This window comes from Solea senegalensis, linkage group LG11 (genome assembly GCF_019176455.1).
Source record: "Solea senegalensis isolate Sse05_10M linkage group LG11, IFAPA_SoseM_1, whole genome shotgun sequence".
NCBI classification, from domain to species: Eukaryota; Metazoa; Chordata; class Actinopteri; order Pleuronectiformes; family Soleidae; genus Solea; species Solea senegalensis.
In genome coordinates, this window is record NC_058031.1 from 20,082,416 (window position 1) to 20,097,555 (window position 15,140).

Below are 15,140 nucleotides of genomic sequence, written 5' to 3' on the forward strand. Positions count from 1 at the left end.
CATCCCTCATTTATACCAGATTTAATGGGATATTGGTGTATTTTTATTCGGACTCTTAAAGGACTCTTATAACTCCAGAGTGTTTACCCACTCGGCTGTGTTCTACGTCACGACACACCCCTATATGGTAGGCAGACAGCTGGAGAGTCGGCGCGAGATTGACAGACTACTCGGCCAATGACAGCGGACTCGGCCCCCTGCTTGACGCGCTGTGATTGGACAAGCGGGGCTGGGGATTATATGTATATGTATAGATATGCCCGACTGCTAAACCTAGGGGGGCGGGGCTTGTGGAGAAGTGCGGTCCTGCTATGTTGATACAGATCTAAAAAAACTGGACTAAAAGGCAGTCGCGGCGTACGTTGCTCCTCGCGTGGACTAATGTGAGTTAATATTTGACTTTTGTGTACCTTCAGGACTAACCGGTGGAGAGAAATGTGTAATAATCTTAATTTTGTAAAAAAAAAAAAAAAAGTGTTTTGCCTCGTTTTGGTCTTGCTGAGAAGTGCTTTCAGGCCGACTGTCTCTCTCTCTCTCTCAGACACACACACGCACACACACTCACAGATTGACGGTGCTGGAAACGTAGCGTTAGCTGTTGTTAATTCTCTCTGGTGGGCTGCAGTTATTTTGACATGCCACTGACTCGAACAATGTACCCAGTCAGCCCAGGCGTAATGTCATTGTGGCGAGGCCATTTCACGGCAGCACCGCTACAGTAAGATAATAATACTCGCGCGGTGTGGAAATTGAAGGACATTTTTTTCCCCCCTTTTGTAACTGTTGCCGTTTTTGTTCGTTAGTGCCAGAGCCCCTTCTACGTCCCGTTTGTCCATGTGTGCATACAAGGACGACTTTCCTTCTTTCAAAAAAAAAAAAAATGTGGCAATTGAACGTGTCCGTGCGTGTTGGCACACAAACCAAGTGGCGAGGAGCCTTTTCTTTAAATGCTAAATCTGTCATTAAAAAAAGCGTTAGATTAAAGCGTTGTGTTCCTGCTCCAACTTCCACACATCATCCCAAACACAGGGAAGCAGGCAGCGCGAAGAAGTATTACACTTGTAAACTTGACTGGATTTGGAGTGTTGTATCATGTGAGACGTGTGTGTGCCGAATGTCCCGCAAGACCTTAAAGGTTTTGTAAAAGGTCTAAAGTCTAGTCATGGGAGGTGTTAATCTCTGCTAGAGCGAGGCGGGTGCTGAAATGCCAGATTTAGTGAATGGGGTTTGGCGTGACACGCAAAGTGTGTCCATGCGAGAAATAACGGGAACGTCATCGGGGCTCTGGCGTTTGTTGCCCGGGTCCCAGCCCCCGGCAGACCGTTAGATAGCCCTGCCTAATCCACTCCCCCTTCTTTTCTTCTCTGTTGACAGTTTTGTTTTATAGGGAAAAAGTTTTTCAGCGTGGGGGAAATCGTTACAAACCCGCCTTCAACTCCACCGGCTCGGAAAATTTGGCGACTTTGCTCCAACATTTTGGGCCCTCCACCCTCTCCTGCTGCTGTTGCTCCGAGTGAAGGTTGATATGCCACATCAGGTAAGACGGAGAATTCACTCTCGACTCTTCTCTGTGACACAAACGCACCCACCAACGCAGCCCGTGTTAGCATGCAAGTTACGAGCTAGCCGCTGCACACTAGCAAAGAAAGACAATAATGTTGCAGCTTTTCTCTTTGTTTTCTCGCCGAGTCGCGTGGGTGTTCACGTGCGTGGCATTCCCACGTTGCAGATTAATTTGGCATTACAGCAAACTTGCGCACCAGCAGCAGTGTGTTTTGTCGTTGTTGTTGGTGGTGGTGTTATTGTTAAAGGCGGGTGCTTCCCTCCACGTTCCACATGTGTACGTCAGGCTGCCTGCTGCAGCAGGGCCAGTGCGCAAAACTCCCCAAACACACACACACACACACACACACGTACACTAAACAGTGACAAGGAGAGCAAACCCGAAATTGCAGATGGACATGTTTGATGGCTGCATGTGTGTGCTGACAGGCAGAGGGCTGCTGTGTTGTGAAGCTTTTGAGGTTCTGTAGTGATGTTGTCTGTCATTCTTGCTGGAGGTGGCCCTGCAGCTGATGTGGAAGGAGGAGGCTGCTCCTCTCCTCTGAAGCGAGGAGGACAAAGGGACAGATAAGCGTGGAGCTGAAGGGGGAGCAGAGTGGACATCACTCGTTTGTTACTCTTAGATTGAACAAGTGGACTGCGTGTTGTCCTAATTATAGGTCACATTTCTATTAAATGATCAAGTACTGCTATAATTTATTTTTGTACAACTGGAGAGACATTGAAAATCAAAAATAGCTTTTTGCTTGTGAGTGAGTGAATGTTGAATTGTGATGTAAAGCTGCAGTGTATATGTTTTGGTGATTTATGTTGTTTGTATTTTTAGGGCCTCAACTAACATTTATTTTGGAAGTTGACTGGTCGGCAGATTATATTTCTTTTTTATTCAGAATAAACAACGTGGACATGAACAAACAAACAAAGTAACAGCTCGTCCTGTAATTTACTGCACTTGACAACAGTAGTAAATTACTTACTTATATTATACTTATATTGTCAATAATGACATTCAGTGGTCTGGTATAACACACAGACTCCCTTTTCACCTGGCATTAGAATGCATAGTCTGTGATTGGATAGTGTTGACCACATGCATTTACACTTGGTATTAACATGCATCTCCATGGTCATCCCCCCTTTCATCACCTCCCACCTTTTCTTTTGAAAAGAGTTCCAGCAGCAGACCACAGTGTCACATCTTGTGTGCTGCTGCCACAACAACAACAACAATAACCACAACAACAACAACAACACACGCAAAGCCACGCTATTGTATGAACTCCTCTTTGCTTCTCAGGGGAAGAAGTCGCCGACACATCAGAGACTCATTGCATTTACACTTCTGTTTAATATGGTCACAGCGCGACTCTGACCACTTCCCACAGTGGTTTTTCGCATATTGGATAACAGTCTGTTATCCGCGTGTCTCGGGTGTATTCGTAAGTGGTCAAGCACTATACGATTGCAATCCGATCACAGAAAACACATTTTACTGCCAGGTGTAAAGGGGGCCAGAGTTGTTAAGTAGAATACATTGTTGCTGAAGACTTATCACGCGGAGAGCCTCGTATGTATTCATGCGCTGAAGTCTGGTCATTTTTTTTTTTACCAATATCTAACTCCTTAGAGACATCTTGGCTGCAAAGGGATTTTTTTCCCTCATATTAAATGAAATGAAATGAAATATATATGGACAGATAGACACATGCTTTCATTGTTTTATCTTAAAGACCGCAGTGGAGAAGCACAGAGAATACTTATAAACTGCTCCAGGACTGAAGTAGTGTAAACCTTCAGGAATACTCAAACACACATGAACCAGGCTTTTGGCTGGTATTTATTTGCAGACAAATTACCTGCAACAGCTTCACACTAAACATACACTGCTCTGCTACCACAGTTGGTCTCATTTATATCCACGAGGAATGTTTGTGATGTAAACGCCTGCTAGCGTGACTTCTCTTCAGCATTAGCTTTACATTAGGGCACTGTTGTTCTTATTGTTTACTGGCGGTGACTTTTTATTCTGTCTCCTGCAGAACGATCCTTTTACTTTGTTATGTTTGTAACAAGGTTAGCACGGACTGTTTCACTACGAGGACGCAATAGGAAATTTTGGCTGTCAATGAAATATATTTTTAAATCAATAGTTGTTTCTATGTTTGTTGGTACAGGAAGCAGTTGGTGTGCACAAAGGGAGAATACTTCATATAGTGCATCGCAGTTATTGAATGTGGTTCGCCAGATCACCGTGTTAAATTCAACATGTTGTCGTCTAATCGCCGCAGCCCCAGTGTTGTCATTCTGCTTATCTGGTCTTTGCGAACAGTAATGGTGTAAGATTATTTGTGTATTCCATCCTTTATCTGAAAATGGCCTCTGTGAAGCAGTGCTGTCAGACCTGACTGACGGAGCATTTGTGTGTATACAGCAAGCAGCAGTTGTAACTTTCTGTTTGTTTGTGTCACCCTCCAACCTGTTCCCAGTCATGTGCTTTACCTATGCAATGTTGCTTTTGCCTCTCGGTGTCTTGACAAAAGCAAATCATTATCTGTGAGCAACACTGGAATGTCACCAGGCAACATGGCATATACGTAGACACCACTAGACTGAGGAAGACGGACGGAGTCTTGTTGAGCTGATGGGCTTGATTAATACACTTTTTAAAATCTTTTCTAGAGCTGCGATTATTTTCATAATCGATTAATCTGTCGATTATTTTCTTGATCGAATCGTTTGGTCCATAAAATATCAGAAAACCTTAAATAATGTTGATCGGTGTTTGTCAAACCTGGAAATAATGATGTTCTCAAATGTATTGTTTTGTCCACAAACCAAATGATTAACTTTTAATGATTTCTTTGTTATCCAGAGTGAAGAAAAAAAACATTCACATTTAAGAAGCTTAAACAATAGGAAATTAATCATGAAAAAAGCTTCAAACCGATGAAACCATTATCAAAATAGTTGTCGATTAATTTAGTAATCGATTAATCGTTTCAGCGCTAATCTTTTCTGTATTCATTTCGTAAGTATCGTATTGCTATTTAAGAAAGTTAACTGCCACTTCCTTAGGTTTCACATGGACCTAATTAAGTGTCCAGCGTGGTCTTCTGCTGCTGTAGCCAACTCAAGGTGTGACGTGTTGTGCATCCAGAGATGGTTTTCAGCATACCTTGGAAATTAGTGGTTATTTGAGTTACTCTTGTCTCCTCTATCATTTCGAACCAGTCTGGGCAAAAGGGTCAGAGAAAAATGGCCAGAGACCTGCCGCTAACTAGATATTTCTGTGTAAACCCAGAGCTGGCTGTGTGTGATAGTGCCAGTCGATCAGTTGTCTCTACTCAGACCAGCTCAGACTGTTGAATAGATGCACCTAATAAAGTGGCTGCTCAGTATAGTAGTATTATAATAATCATGATGATAATAGTAGACCATATTCGCTGCATTCCCAGGTGTATGTCATGCATTTAAATTCTATTGCTATCTTACGAATGTGTCCCTAATTGTGGCAGTAACACAGCATTGCCTTCACGAGAACTGATAAATATCAACACATTGAGTTTCTATGAGCTTCCCCATTTACTCCATTTACTGTGTTTGTAGTGCTGCACTGGATTTGCACTGGACTGCAAAGAGGCCTGTTATTTGTAGGGAAAACAAGTGGAATATGATGGAAGAACATGTTCCTTCAGCAGATTTGACACAGTCATGATTATAAAGTTAATGTTTTATTCTGTGAGGGACATGTGTTGTCTTCTGATTTTGTAACAGTCTTTGTCTCCTTGCTTGTTATTATCTTGTTTTAGCATTTTGTGGGTTTACAAGGTTGCTGTTTTTTTTATTTTTTTTATTATTGTGAGTTTAACCTGTAATAACGTGATTCACTGACCACTAACCTCCCACTGGTGTGTGGCCTAAAGATTGCATTTCCAAGACTGTGTGGTTTCATGTTGCCAGCAAACAGGCCCACAGTATGTCATGCACTGAAACCATGGAGTCAACATTTGTCACAGTTCTATGAATTTGGAAAATGCTGGAAAGGGAGAGTCAGTCTGTCACATTCACACTGGACAAAACCTCCCCCACTAACATCTGGCTTTTATTGACAGCGGGTACAAGGGTACCGCTTTCATTCTCATTCGCAGGTCAAAAGATCCTGTCGTTGTCACATGCTTTTATTGGGTCAAGCACCAACTCGCAATGATTGAAACTTGACTCCAAATGGATATGCTGATTTTTCAGTCACCTCCATTAGTACCTTGTGTGCCGTCCTGGTCACAAGTTCCACCTGTCTCTTCTGCTGACTGTGACGCATCTATTCAAAAGTGAGAAAGGAGTCGCTTAATAGAACTATTCTAATTTAAAAACACCCACGTATACCTACTCATTTTGGTGAATTATAGGGATCTCCACTCTCTGCTGTGTTCATTTCTTCATATAAAAGATCCTCTACCCACCTATTACCTCATTGGTATATTCAGGGCCTTTTCCTGTAATGAGTAGCACATTATGCTTAGGAGGTCTGTATTCTGCTGACTTACAGGTAGGTTGTAAAATGATAACAGATGCATGGGGGCCTCAAGGTGCAGCACACTGTTTTAAAACAGGCAAATTCCCTTCATTATGGAAGGCGAGCATACACACATTCACACATTTGCACCACACTAACACACTTTGTTGTTATGAGTTAAGGTTTTCCAGTGTTTTTGTCCAGTTCATGGAGTTTACGCTCAGTGCTGCTTCTTATTTGCTCAGAAAGTCATGTTGGCAGTGATGTTGTGACTGTGATTTAGGAAGCAGCTGCGTGAGGCTGTTGTAACGGATTCTGCCTCTGGAGAACAAGAAAACTCCCGGTGCATTTTTTTTTTACTGTCCCCTAGGTCACCAATGTGGCAGAACTTCTTCTTGTGCTCCTAATAGCGAGTGTGATGGTCAGTCTGACGGTAAAGACTGACAACATCTGACCAGCCTGTGAAAGAGCACTGGAGCCTTTTCTTATCTCATCACTTGGTCTTATCGCAGTGACTTCAACTGCTTTGATATCTGGGAAGAAGATACACACGGCCATGGTGTTGTCAGTTTTTGCTATTTTGCTTGGAGAAGAAGAAGGAATGTGGCCTCTCACTTTTTTCCAAAAACCATAACATATAGTCCTCCGTAGATGCTATAAACACTCCCTGAATGTGAAATCACTGACAACAGGAGGGAGCTCTGACAGCGTTCATCTAAAATGTAATAAAGTCAAGGGTTATTGACTCATAGTCAAGGTAAATGGCTCAATAATTTGCCAGAGACACAAATCTGTCAGAATGGAGTGTGGCCCTCTTTTTATTTACAGTCTTATTCACAGATGAGGCACATGATCAGAGCGCCAATGTCCCTGGCACACAGATATTTATGAGCCAGCTTACAGAGGGTAAAGGTAAAGGTTAGGTTGTAAGCAGGCACTCGTTGCACACTGTGTTGCTCTACAAAAGCAGTTGGGTGCTTACTGTTTGCCTCATGTACTGTAGGCTGGCAACTCCAAGCTGTTGTTGCTGCTGCAGCTGACATTGTCATATAATATGGTAGGAAACCTAATGTGTGCCATCTACTGAATTCTAAGTGGTACTACTGAAATAGGCGCTTATGAGATGGGGCAGCATACATTTTGAGCATGTAATTACAGTAAAAGGTGACAGCCCTAGAAAGAAGTTGTAGTTATTTGTCCGCTTCGTCATTTTCTTTTGTCCCTGGAGCTAAACAGCTATGATCTCGCCCTCTGACTGAAAGAGATGTCAGTTCGTTCCAAAGCTTAGTGCCCAAATAGCGCAACTTATTTCTTCTCAACACCAATGCAGTTGTCAGCGATTCAGTATTTTACAATATCCAATATATGATTCATTGTGGGCCATTTCTACTGTTTAATCTCATCCCTATTATTATGTGTAGACTATTTCAATGTATGCGTACAGATGATATTCAAAAGCCCCCTTTACACATGGCATTAAAATGCCTTTTCTGTGATCTGTGTTGCTTGAGACGCATTAAGGACGAGTTGTTCTCCGCTCTGCCAAACCTGCCAAAACGGTGACATTCTACACAATCTCTTCTACTTTCCCCTTCCGTCAAACATTACTGTTTCCCCTGCCACGAAAAAGTAAAGAGGAGTCCATACTGGCTACATGTGACACTGTAGACTGCTGCTGGAAGTCTTTGCAGAAGACGACGGGGGGATGACACCGGAGAGGCATGTTAATACCAGGTGTAAATGCATGTGGTGAAGCACTGATCACAGAGAACGCATTTTAATACCAGGTGTATAGGAGGCCAAAAAGTCAGTGATAGCTTGGTCAGTGATTTATTTTTAATTAGTTTTTGGCAGTGCTTGTTTGTGTTTGCCTTGTCCTATGTCAGTGCTGTTGTTGTGGGTCTTCAAGGTTCACACAAATATTTGTATACTGATTCCAGTTTAATCTGCACTGATCATCTCAGATTTGGATAATCCCTTGTAGCAATACATGGTCACAGATAGAGGCTCAGGCTCAGCAGAACAGTACTTCAAAGAGGCCGATAATGTTGCAGAAATCCAAAATAAGTTGTTTTTTTGGCCCCGATCCTGATCTAATTTCTTTTATATTGGGAATCTCTGACGCTAAATCTGACCTGATATCTATTAAATCTGAGTGTTTTATATTCTAGTCTGTCTGTCTTTCTTCTTGCTACAAGAGTTGTCTTAACAGTGACCAATAGTGGTAATAGTTTTAAATGAATACCCTTTAAACAGAGATAAATTTCATTCAAAAAGATCAGTGCGTCGCTGTCTTTTCTCTTGAATCTTCCCTTTGTACCTGTTAAGCCATTGCTTTTACACTGACCTGTTCCCCTTCTGCTTATTTCAAACAAAGAGCATCACCCCCTGTGTGGTAGAGGCCCACCCCCCCAGAATTGACCTACCAGACATGAGGTGCCTGCGATGGCAAAATGTAAAAGCTTTCAAGAACTGGTCACAGGTTGATTCCCTTATGTGGAATAAGTATAAAAGCAGACACTTGATTTGTGTGCTTTATGACATTCACATGTAACAGATTATTCCTTTTCTTTCCTCACTCCTTTTATTCCTACAGCCACTGTCTCCTTCTTGCCTCCTTCCTCCTAAATGTGAATGGGCTAAACAGGGGCTAATGGGTTCCTTATGAGAGGTAATTGTGTAGCTACAACATCAATGTAGTCAAGGCTCTGGTGTTGTGGCTGGTAAGATTAGGTCTTGTTTAGAGTCCCTTAGGGGCTTGGCGAGATAAACGTCAATAGTGGCTCACCTCACTGTTTGAGGTCAAACGATGCCACGTAAGAAGTGCTTACACGAAGGCAAATTCTCCGAGTTCAACAGCTGAAAGATCTGGCGGTGGTAAACCGTGGCATAGTCCACATGGATGATAGGAGTTGTGTTGCATGTTGTGGTCTAGTGTAGCTTAACACAGCACAAACACTGATGGGGTTCGAGGTACGGTTCCCATCAAGCAAAGCTGTGTTCACCATTGAAAACGAAAGGCTATTTGGATAATGGTGCCCTCATTGCGACGCAGCGCACTGCAAGTTTGATGCAGTTTTTGTCATGTTGACATTTATAGGCTGACTGATTGTGGAGGGTTTCTTCAACAGCCATTTTTATTCCGTGCCTTTTTCAAGAACACATAATGGGATGGGTTGAATGTTGGATAAGCTGTAGAACTATGTATTGTGGCTTTGAACAACACATCTGATTTCCCCACTCACAATCAGTTCAACCAAATTGGCTGCATGTCTGTTGAATATTCGCCATGGCGACCAAGCTCACAGCCCTGAGACAAGTTGTTCATATAATGTTCTTAAGTATCTGACTGAAGATAAAAGATAGGCCCACTTTGCTGCAAGCAGGGCCAATGCGAGACGCTTAACGAGAGTCTAAAATCACTGTCAGTCTGTCTTTTCAGATGTAACTCAGACAGAAAAGTTAGTTAGTGTTATGAATACATTGATGTGACACAACAACGGTCAGACTTATAGACACAAATGCAGATAACGTACCTTTAAGCTTGAGATGTTTGTTATGTATAAACAAGTGTCTTTGACTGAGTTGTCCAATGTTCAATGGCAAATTATGTATAGAACTTCACATTTTGGCAACTTGAATCAATAAGTCATGTATTTTAATTGGCTGAACAAAGTCCATACGCTATAGACTGAGCCTGTTACTGTATTCTTCCACTTTTTCCCTCGGCAGCCCCAGAAATGATAGATGTTTGAAAGATTCTGTAAATGTCAGGAAATTTTTTGTCACCCCTCTCTCCTACTGAGAGAAATGCAGACATAGTTTTGTCCACAGGTACAGTAGATGTCACAGTAGATGTCACTGCATGAACGCAAGCAGCACAAATGCTAATGCTAGTATTTTCTCATGCCGCCACACACGCTGTGGACTTAACCGGAGTCTGCCTGTGTTCACTAAAATGCAGAGCCCATTCATTGACTTTGATTTGGCGTAATTGGAATCAGACTACGAAACTCCAGGCTGAAGACTTTTCCTTAAGTAGCCAAAAGCTTATTATTACCATCATCACCTTCTGTGTGGATGAATAGACCCCGTTTTGCATTGATTTAAACCAAGGCTTTTTAATTAGACTGATGTGAGAGTTGGCTAACTGTGTTTTACTGCCACACTAAAAGCACAGCTTGCTCATTAGTGCAGCCACTCATTAAACCTGGAATTGTGTGTGTCTGTGTGAGAACATGTATGAAGTTGTCTGTAGAGCGCAGAGGTCGACTGGTATGGTTTTCTGTGGCTGAGGATTGATGCAGATTTTTTTTGGCTCATATATCTGTTTAATGACAACACATTATTGGATTTTGGAGTTTTAGTGACTTATATTTAATGATTGGCTGAGCACAAAGCGGTAGATAATGGATGGATGGATTAGTAAACAATTATATACCAGTGCTGAACATTAAAAACTTCTAGTGAGCAGCCCCTTTTTTTAGCCTGTTCAAGATAAGAATGTTTTGTCTTTATTCTGTGTTGATCTGTATAAAAACACAGGAAGAGGAGAAATTGTTGTTTCATCTTTGTGATGGCAGTAGATGGAGGAACGGAGCAGAATTGGCATCAGTGTAAAAGGGGAGCCCGCATGTTGTAACAGATGTACATCTTATAATGGAATCATGGCATGCTTTGTAAAATCGCTCACTGGTGATGATGCCAGTATAGCATGGTCGCTGTTTTAAAGCAGCTGCAGACACTTTAGTCTGTTGTGTGTGAGGTGGGTCTTGTGTGATGTTTCTTTATGTTGTTGTTGCACAAAGTAATCATTTTTTTTTGCATTAATATAGTGATTTACCTTCATCTGGTGGCTAGAAACATGACTCAATATTTAACACACACACACATATATGTATACATATGTATGTATATATGTATATATGTATATGTATATATATGTATGTATATATATGTATGTATATACATACATATATATACACATATATATGTGTATATATATGTATGTATGTATATATATATATAAATATACACATATATATGTGTATATATGTATGTAGACTTTGACTGCTACACTCCTATGTGTCATCATTTGGAGAGCACAGAAGTCACTTTATGAGGAACTCAAGGTACAGTAGCATGGTGTACATCTCACTAAAATACACAAACACACTACTGTTTTGATTTCTTTGTGTGTATATAGATTAAACATTTTGTTTTCAGACTGTGTAGAGAATCCGTTACTAGCTGCTTCCCTCATATTTCCATACACGTAAAAATAGGACATAACATCATCAGGCCTGTCATCTTTTTTTAATATGTTCTCTCCAAAAAAAGTGGGTGTTGACATCTCTGGATATTTCAGGGAATAGCCACGGAATGAGGAGGGAAAACATTTGCAAATGGGAATGAGCCTCTGTCTCCTTGTTGCTCACTCTTTCTGTGTCTGTCTGTTGAGGCCCCTGTATGAGGGGCTTTCAGCGAGGGGCAAACTCTAATTCCCAACCTTTTTTTGCCTCTCCATTCCGCATTTTGTCTTTGCTGATGTTACTGTAGCATAGAGAGGGAGAGACAGGCCCACTGACAGGGATTGGTCAGGGCTCAACAGGCCCCCCACAGTAAGCACCGCCCCTCTCTTCCTGTTTGTGGGAAAAGTAGCCATCCAAAGGTGTTGTGGATGAGTAGGCGTGCACGCAGACACACACTCACACACCTCCTGTTAGCATTCTGCAGGTACTCCTGTCTAAGTGGAAAATGAAGGTATTGTCAAGATAAGAAAGAGCAGTGAGATGTAACATTTTGGTAGAGAACACATTTCAGCCGTATACATAGTGAAGTGAGACAGTGCTTCATGGAGATTAAGGTGCAACATGACCACTGTCATTTATACTCTGTTTCCATTCTATCATCTCAAATACTAAAATCCATTTGTCAACGGCTGTATAAGAGACTCTGAAGCTTTCCAGAGACTCCAAACGCGTGCCAAGTAAAAAAAAAAGTAAATATATATTTAAGATCGGTTACTCCTGTCATCCTTTTTAAGTTCTGTGCTTTGTGATAATTATTCACATTATTCATCATTCCCAGTGTTCACTTTCTCTTTCTCCCAACTCTTTCTGTAATTTCCCCTCTTTTATCTCTTTCCACACCATCTCATCTTAGACATTAACTGTATGTTTAGTGCAGTGTTTTATTTAAAACATAGTCCAAACTCCTCCATTTGTTTGTTTACCTGTATTTTTAAATCAATCACTTTATTATTTTATGGTTAAATAAGTGTTATTGATATTTTAGTCTATCATTGAAAATTATGTTATTAATGCCTTTTAATGTTATTAATGCATTTTTTGTAATCATAACATGGATAAAAAAGTTATTTCAGTTTTGTCTATGAACAAGTATGTCATTTGGAATTAAGCGCAAACCAAGTGAGAGAGACAGACATGCAGAAATGTGTGTCTTTATTGCTTCACCTCAGGTGGTCAAAGTACGTTTTATTTGCATACTTGTTCACTGTTAAATGAAAACCGAATGGGTTTAATGCAACACAGCTTTCCCCTGTATTCTTGTTTTTGTGTTTTGGTAACAAAGTCGGTCTTAAATCGGATTCCGAGTACCATTAAAGTCTTAATTTGCCTTTAAACATGCTCTGTCTCATTGCTCTTAAATGCCGTCTCTGCCTCATTTCCCTCTGTTGTCAGTTTTCCTTTCCCCACTCATGCGCCGCATTCTACTCCTGTTATTGTCTTTCTCGCTTTCACTTTCTCTCTCTGTCATTCCTCTCTTTTGCATACTTCATTTTTTTCTCTTGTTATGCTTTTTCTCCCCTCCCCTTTTCCCTCCCACTGCTTGCTGTATTATGTAGCGTTTAAGGCTCTATTTGCTTTTGGCTGGAAGTGGAGTCTGCTTGGGTCAGATTTGTTTCAGTGCTTCGCCGTTTGCTTGTCGTGCACTGAATGCAGCAGAGTATGCAGTAGAACGGGAATGCTGGTGTGCACAAATGCTCATATGTTGTTGTTCTATCTCTGACATGCTGCTTTGTCCGACTATCTGAATGATTCCCTTTCGCTTCTGAACGTCTTTAAAAAGGTTGGTGTGATTGGAGAGTTAAAGTGGCTCATTGATCTGCTCTCTTGCTGGTGGAGAGTAGCTTTAGTTTGTAATCTTATGAAATTATATAATGGATTTCATTTTACTGAAAGGCTCCAGGAGCCAAAACAAGAGTGAAATGATTTAAATCCTAAAGGTCAGGCAGTTTAAAAACATATTTTGTGTTTTTATTTTTATTTTCAGACATTAAAAATAGGTGCAGACCACTTTATTTAAATGATAATCTGTGATTTAATGAGCTGTCACCCTCCTTTCTTCCTTTCTTTGTCAAAGATAATTTATTTTGATTCCATCTGCTATAAAATACAAAAAGTTGAAAACAACAACAACAACAATGATGGAATCATTGGAATGTTTTTTAACAGGCAGAAATGTCTACTTTTTAACTATTTAAATAAATATGACATGTTGTGTCTCTAGCTTTTCCAGCTTGAAGATGTGCTGCTTTGATCTTTTATGATCATAATCCATAAGATTATAATTCAGATCTAGAGTCCTGAGAGTGTGGGGAATTCTAACAGCTGTTTTTTCTGTCATTTCTGGTGGTATGTAGATGAAATAATACATAAAAAGCAATAAGGAGTAATTTGGTCAAAATGATAAAGGGCAATGATAAAAGCAAATTAATTAAACTGCAGATTAATTGATAATAAGAAAGCTTCGGCTTCAAGGATCAAACATGTATTGTCACATGTGAAGCACAGGGAGTGCAGATTTATCTATGAATCTGTTTTGGCAGTGAGGGAGACGAGACTCATGCACACACAGGGTTGACAGGGAGTGATGCTCACCAGTGTTATAAACATGAGGAGTACAAATAAGCTTAGGCCACCAAGGCTGATCTCATAAACCAAACCTCACACTGACCATCATCTTCAAACTGAGCTCTCAGTGAAATGGTCTGTTTGCAGACGAGCCTGCTTGTGTGTGTGTGTGTAAAATTGTCAGTCTAGTGACTCCAGCCACACCAAAAGAAAAAAGGAACTGTTTTGACTAATCTTTCTGCTGCCACATAGACAAGATTATAGTGTGTTTTTATCTTCCAGCAAGTAAAACCAACTCTCTCACACACTGCTATTAATGTATTCATTCATTTTGTTATATATATATATATATATATATATATACACACACACAACTTCTTTTAATCCTATAAATGTTTGTATTATAGTGCTCGTAGCATTCATGTCAAAATGAAAAATCAAATACTCAGTCTCATGATTCATTCTAATTTGGATTTTTGTGTCAACGATTCGATTCCAGGGTGCATCACCATGTGCATCCATTTCTATACAATAGCAACATCATGGCTACGTTAAGCAGTTAAGTCAGATGAATGTGAATTTAAACCATTCTTTACTAATTCAATTGAAATTGCTACATCACATATTGTATATTGTTAATCTTTCTCCATTAACTGGTACAGGAGTAGCCTGTGCTGCTGATATTATTGTCGTGTTATTTTTGTATATTTTTATCTTGTTTTTACTACATTTAAGTCTCATGTCCTTTAACTCTTTTATCGCAGACGACACGCGTGTGCAAGCTGTTGCAGGAAGTCGGCCAATCCGAGTCTCTGAGTTGGAAAAATGCCTGTACTCAAACTCAAACAAATGTTACTTGATATATGTTTTATACTGTTCAAATAACACAATCTGGTCTTCATGTACAACTACAGGTTTTCTTTTCTCTATAGAGCTTTTTTGTTTTTCCTCATTTAAAATTGTTAATACACTATTTTAACATACATTAAATTGTAAATAACTGCCAGATATTTTAAGTTATTCTGGAAAATGGGCAAAAGCACTTAGTCACAGGGCATTTTCTGGCCATTTTCATGGTTGAAATATGAAACAAATTCCAGCGAACATTTTGAGGCTTGGGTTTGCTTGTCCTATTCCATCAACCTGCCTGGGGATAACGGATGCAAATTAGCCCATGGCTATAATCT

At 40.5% G+C, this 15,140-nt stretch overlaps 1 protein-coding gene across 1 annotated transcript in view; it reads left to right on the forward strand.

Annotated features, from left to right (window-relative positions):
* The first annotated feature begins 295 nt into the window (after nt 1-295).
* Nucleotides 296-15,140, forward strand: part of LOC122777751 (vitamin D3 receptor A) — a 69,629-nt gene continuing 54,784 nt past the window's right edge. The window contains exons 1-2 of the mRNA XM_044039191.1: nt 296-383; nt 1,375-1,537. The gene's annotated coding sequence lies outside the window, so the exon portion shown is untranslated. The remainder of the gene's footprint in view (nt 384-1,374; nt 1,538-15,140) is intronic.